Here is a 6,555-nt window from a genome sequence, read left to right on the forward strand (position 1 = left end):
TTGTGGAGACATTTAAGAGAGACATTTAAACAGTGAATTAAAAGATTACTATATATATATAGTAACCTTGAATTAAAAGGTTACTACATAACAGTGAATTAAAAGGTTACTGTATATATCGTAACCTTTTAATTCACTGTTTAAATATCTGTTCTGGCATTTATTCCTGATATTCCTTATTAGCGCATATCAAATCAGATAATGTGTGATATGCATGTGTAAACAGAATAATTCAAGAACTTGTAATTGACTTTTTTTCTTGTCTTTGTGTGTGTAATCAGCTTGTGAATTTTTATAGTGATATCTGAAAGTCAAATTTTGAACCCCTTTCCCCTGTGTGTTAAAAACTGTGTTTAAATAGGTGAAACTTTCCACCAGTGGGATTTCTTGGGACTTTTTTTCCCTCACTCAGGCCAAACTGAGGATACAAAATCAGTTGAGTTTTTTTCTCTTGCAATTTGTCCTAGGTTTTTTCATAAAATGACTGGACTATATAGGCCTATACTTCAACGCATTTAAAGTAACAGGTCACCCAAAATACAATATATATATATCTATATATATATATATATATATATATATATAGATATAGATATAGATATAGATAGATAGATAGATATAGATATATATAGATATAGATATATATATATATAGATATATATATAGAGAGAGAGAGAGAGAGAGAGATAGAGATAGATAGATAGATAGATAGATAGATAGATATAGATATAGATATATCTATATATATGTATCTATCTATATGTATAGATAGATAGATAGATAGATAGCTATAGATATAGATATAGATATATAGATATATTTGCTACTTACCCCTCCTGCAGTTAATCTCTGAGTGTTTTGGTGAGGTTTCCACTGTACAGATAACTACTCTTTTCTACAATATTCACTTCACAACATTATTTTTCCAAAGACAATGACGTAGGTACATGTCGTAATCCACAGCCCTTATAAGCAAAGAGTTTATTTGGGAACAATTTCCTGTCAAGGAGTAACAGCAAACTGTATATATGAAATGGTATGGATGCAGTTCACTGTGGACGAGTAAGATTGTGATAGATTGGAAACCTCACCAAATCACATAGAAGCAATATGGAAGAATAGGTATGAACAGATTGCACCAGAGTTAAATGGGAATTTTTTTTTTTTTTTTTTTTTTTTTGTATTGGTTGACCTGTTCCTTTAAACTGCCACAAAAAAGATGAAAAAGAAGAAAAGTGAAAGGTTTGCTCATACAAGTTGATTAATCAAAGCCTACTAGTAGAATAGATTCCTCAGTGAGGTACACTGAGTTCTCACCTCCTTGTCCCATCCACAAACAATTTTTTTTTTCATCACAGATGTACACCTAAAATGACTGGATGGAAATCATAGTAAGAAAAGACAACAACAACAACAACAACAACAACAAAAACACAAAATCCTTACCAGTTAGTCATTTTGTCCCAGTCGGTTCATCTCTTGTGTTTACAACTTGGCCCAAACTCCATGTCTGCACCAGCAGCCTCTCATGGACTTTGAGGCACGTTCCCAGATGAGTTCACAGGGCTCACGGCTGTCCCACTTCAAAATCAATTTCCTAGAGATCAAAGTGCTTATGACATGACAAATAAAGATCCTCGGGAGCCCTGAAAAAAAGTAAACAAACCACACATGGCTCCAGCTGGAGAGAACAAACAAGCATAAACATATGGTGCACTGCTGGTGATTCATAGCTGGCACTTGTGTATACAGTTGTTTGTCTGTTTTCTGTTGGATATGATTTCCCATGTGTTTTTATCTGATGTGAGTCAATAATTAGCTACTGTTTTATAACTCCTAAATAAATGGAACAAACATCTTGCACAGGAAATAGCAGCCCTCTGTTGTCATTAAGGCAACACACAACACTGCAAAGTGCTGTTCTATTCCTTATATTTATAGCATTTCAAGACCTTGCGCCCTACATTCATGCATTTACGCTGAGCATGCAGGTGACGTCAGGCAGAGTGTGTGAGTGCTGCTTGGGCCTTCGGGTGGATATTGGGTGGATATCTGCCTCCATGGCTGTAGACATTCCTTCCTCTCTGGGTGTCCAGGCTCTTATCAAAAGTCAACACACCAAAGCAACAGCTCAGTAGCCCACATCAAACAACATTTTAAACACACTCATCTACCACATATAATTCTAACGCAGTGTTTCCTCTGTGTTCATGTAGCAGTGGTGCACCACCATATCAAGGCAATTACCACCACTGCAAGAGATAATGTTAAATTAAAATAAATATTGTAATTGGGTCTTACTATTTTCTAAAACCGCAAAAAAACAAATGCATTGTTGAAGACACTATGATTTTAATATGATTAAAAACACCATTAGCTCAAAGCACCATAGCTGCACAAAAATTACTGTGGGAACAATGTAATGCATTATAATAGAAATAGGTCTGGAAAGGTTAATTAGAACAGTAAAAACACTAATGCTGCACTTATGCAATATGAAGAGTTAAAATAAATAAAAAATTAAAATTAAAATATGCTGAAACAGAAATAACAAATAACAAAATGCATTAGTGTGTGTGTGTGTGTGTGTGTGTGTGTGTGTCTATATATGTCTATACACACATACATATAGATAGATAGATAGATAGATAGATAGATAGATAGATAGATAGATAGATAGATAGATAGATAGATAGATAGAGAAAACATCCTAGGACACTGCTTGAAACAACAGGATGGTGCATGTCCAATAAAATCCGACTGTGACAAGTTTGGACTGCACACCAAGGATCTTCTGAGGGAAAACAAATGTCTAATTTGAAAATATCTACACAGTTTGATGCTGAGCAGATGCAGGGAGATTAACAGACAGAACGAGGTGCTTTGTGCGTTGCTTATATAGACTACTTAGGTTGGGCAAAGACAGTTTTACTGAATGCTGTACTATCCCACAAATCCCCATAATGAGGGAGGAAATTCCTCCTTAGTGATTATTTTGAGCTAAATGGTCAGAGCTCAGACTGCAGTTGCACCTGCCAATGCATTCCATTTGTACAGCATGGACTCAGGTAGTCCTAATATTAAATTAGTTAGTCTTAGCTCAGAGTGCTGCTGCTGCTCCTCATCACTGACAGGAAGCAGTTGAGGATGTATGGACATCAAATTAGGATCCCTCCCTGGCGCCCCCATGTGGAGGCGACCCAGTGGAGACCCCAGGGTAGACCCAGAACACTCTAGGGGGACTATACATCCCTGGGGAAAACCACAGGAGGAGCTGGTGGACCTGGCTGGGGAAAAAGATGTCTGAGCTGCCTTCCTCTGCCTGCTACCACAGCAACCCGGTCCCAGATAAAAGGCAGAAAATGGACAATGGACTGAAAAGTTAATGTCAATTTAATATTTTAACACAAAATCTATTGCAAATACATAACCTTCATACCTCTTCTACAATTATATCTTTGAAAATTAACATACCAAAAACATATGGAAGCCCATTTCTGCCATATAAAAATAAATAAAACACTAAAATCTTTGACTCAGAGCGAAGATTTTTTTTCCATTCTCAATCCTGAGTTATGAAGTTACAATTAACAAAAAGTCAGAATTCCAACACATAAAGTTGCAAATCTTATCATTTATTAGTTTTGATGTTACAATTGTGAGAAAATAGAATAGAATTTAGATAGAAATTTACCAGTGAGGGGAAAAAACTCACAATTTAACTGTTTTTTAAATATATATTATGTGGCATGAATTGGCTTCCATAAAAAGTAGAACTGAAACTAAATGAATACAGATAATTGTGAGAAATAAAAACTTAAAGGTACACTATACAAAATTACAGAGGGTCAATTAAAGAGATCTTTTAGGCCGATGTTTACTGTTGTTATGTTACTAAACCCATATAGGGCAAATGATCCACGTTTTGCCAGTTGAGTCTAAATAATGGTCCTCGCTTTAACCGACCGTTGGCAATTTTGCATAGTGGATCTGTCTGTAAAAACACCAAATGAAGACACACTGAAAACTACCTGGCATAAAAACTGAAAGAAAATTGAAAATTTTATAAAAGTAAAGACTTTATTCAGAACATCAAGTACACTTAGACAAAATAGATTTAAGATGTATTATGGTTCATGTATGTCCTCATATACTATTGGTTGCAGTAAGAGGAAGCGCACACCTGTAGCCCAATACAAGACTGAATCCAACAGTTTCTGACAGACACTTTTACTGACTGAATATATCAGCTGTCTCCTTTGTCTAAATTCACAAAGGATTCGGGCATGAAGTAAAATCAGTGTTCACACACAGCACCTGAGATGGAAACTGAGTACATGCCAAACACATGTACGGAGACCTTCTGCTACTCATGTCATGTTTCTTTTTTTCCACAAGATGGAAGTAGAGAACAAGAAGTGGACACAAAACGAGGTCATGACCAAAATGTAGACAGTGGAAGAATATGTTAGAGCTGAAGACGTCAGAGTAGTTGCTTCATCTAACTTACTTTATGCCAATTCCCGGTGTATTGTACATTTATACAAACAAGATTTGCACTTCACTTACTATCCATGACAAATCATTTTATTAACATTACGTCTTCTTATTGTGAAGAGGTGTTTCTGTCCACTGGAGGGAGATATTGGCCACAGTAACGCACCTGTACCACATGGCACGGCTTTTATGAGGCCCATCTGAGTAGTAAGCCATATGGTGCCTAGAAGTCAAGAATGGTTTTATACCAATACATGCCATTTTTCTGACTCGGAGCAATCTTAGATATTAATTACAAAATAATCTAGTACACCATAAACTTCTATTATTTGCTTGCTTTCATAGTGACGGTGTTTAAGCAAGGTGATGAAATGTGCCTATTATTAGTCGTAGTAGTAGTACTAGTAGCCTAAGCATTCGTATTATCATTATATCATTTTCCTTTTTGTGCACAGGCAGCTTCTCTTTTAATGAAAATGGCCTAATTGCATGAACCTCCTTTGTTGTCCTCTTCTGTCACTCCCAGGCTGATTTGGGTTATCACAAAGGGCTGGGAATGAAGAGAATGTTAATGAACCTCAGTGATGTGCGTCATCCTGGTCTCACTATGATGATGTAATGCCTTATTTCATTGGCCAGCCATCTAGTAAGCTCTGTGCATTTGTTCCCATATTTTTCCCCTCTTCTTTTGCCTCTCTTTATCTTGACTCCCTCTAATCTCACTGACACAGATTGGTGAAATGGATGTATATCTTTGGGTGTAGCTGCTTTTTTTTTTTGTATGAGATGACAGCCGTACAAAAGTAATTGCTGTGGCTTGACATAAAACTAAAGTGAAAACATTTATGGCTGACAAATTGAGTTACTTGTACTGTGGTTGAAAATAAACATTCTAGGACACAACTAAAAATCCTTAAAACACTGATTGTTGATTACGTCAGCACAGTGGCAATGTATTAGTTTTCCACAAGCTAGATGTTTTGCTAAGACCCACTTTGTCTCCGTTTGAATGTGGCACTTGGTTTCCTGCTGTTAGACTGTCTTCTACAAACCCAAGAACTGTCCCGTTCTCACTGCCAATTGTATATTTATCCAATCTTGTTTGTGCTGCGAGCGCAAGAAACACAAAAAGAGCATTGTCCATTCTGGAGCGAGGACAGACAGATGGCAGACTTCTGAATGTCTCATATTGTTTGATGTGATCCGACCCTGTTGTCTAGTGTGAACTGAAATGTCAACGTAAAATTAATACAAAAAACACAGCTGACCCTTAGAGGTCAGTACAACAATCTGGCCCTGAGAGGTCATCCCATCCTTAATGCAGCAATACCACACTCTTATCTTTCAAGGCCGATACCATAAGTTGGCTCTCTATCACATATGATTGTAAAGGAATTTTACTTTTTAGCAACAACTGATAAAATAACAGCATTTACTATTCTTTTGAGCAATATCGCCTGTGTCTGGGTGGTGAAGGCTCTCCACCAGCAAGTGACTCCACCCTATCCAGTGGAGCCCTCTCTCTGGAAAGTACAACTCAGGGCTAAAGATGAGGCTCAGACACACCACAGAAAAGATGTGGGCTGTATTGCACACTCAAATATTTTTTAAACCGAATCCTCTATTAGATTGTGCTGTCATACTGATAGCCTCCTTTGAATTTTACACCTCCCATGCCCCACATGTCCTTCTAAACTCAGATATCTCTCGCTTCTTTCCTGTTTTGAAGGTTGTCACGCTGCGGCTGGTGAAGCGATAACAGTTTCGGCGGTGCTATATTTTGATTCTGTTTGGGAGAGATTCTAACATCTCGTCATGTGTTAAACAAAATGTGCAAGCCAAAAATACTGTGGCCTACAGCACACTGTTCTCTGCTAAAAGGGAGTACGATTTAAGTTAGATATCCAAAAATGCTGCATTATGCTTGCTCATTCCCGAGCGTCACTGCAGTGGGAACACCATGCACTTTTTAAGCCTCTCAGCAGATATTCTTGGTAGGTGTAGGCTACCTATTACTGAAGCAGCCTCTGTGCACCACTAAGAGTATCGTTAGTTGGT

Source organism: Myripristis murdjan, chromosome 21 (assembly GCF_902150065.1).
Source record: "Myripristis murdjan chromosome 21, fMyrMur1.1, whole genome shotgun sequence".
Classification (NCBI taxonomy): domain Eukaryota; kingdom Metazoa; phylum Chordata; class Actinopteri; order Holocentriformes; family Holocentridae; genus Myripristis; species Myripristis murdjan.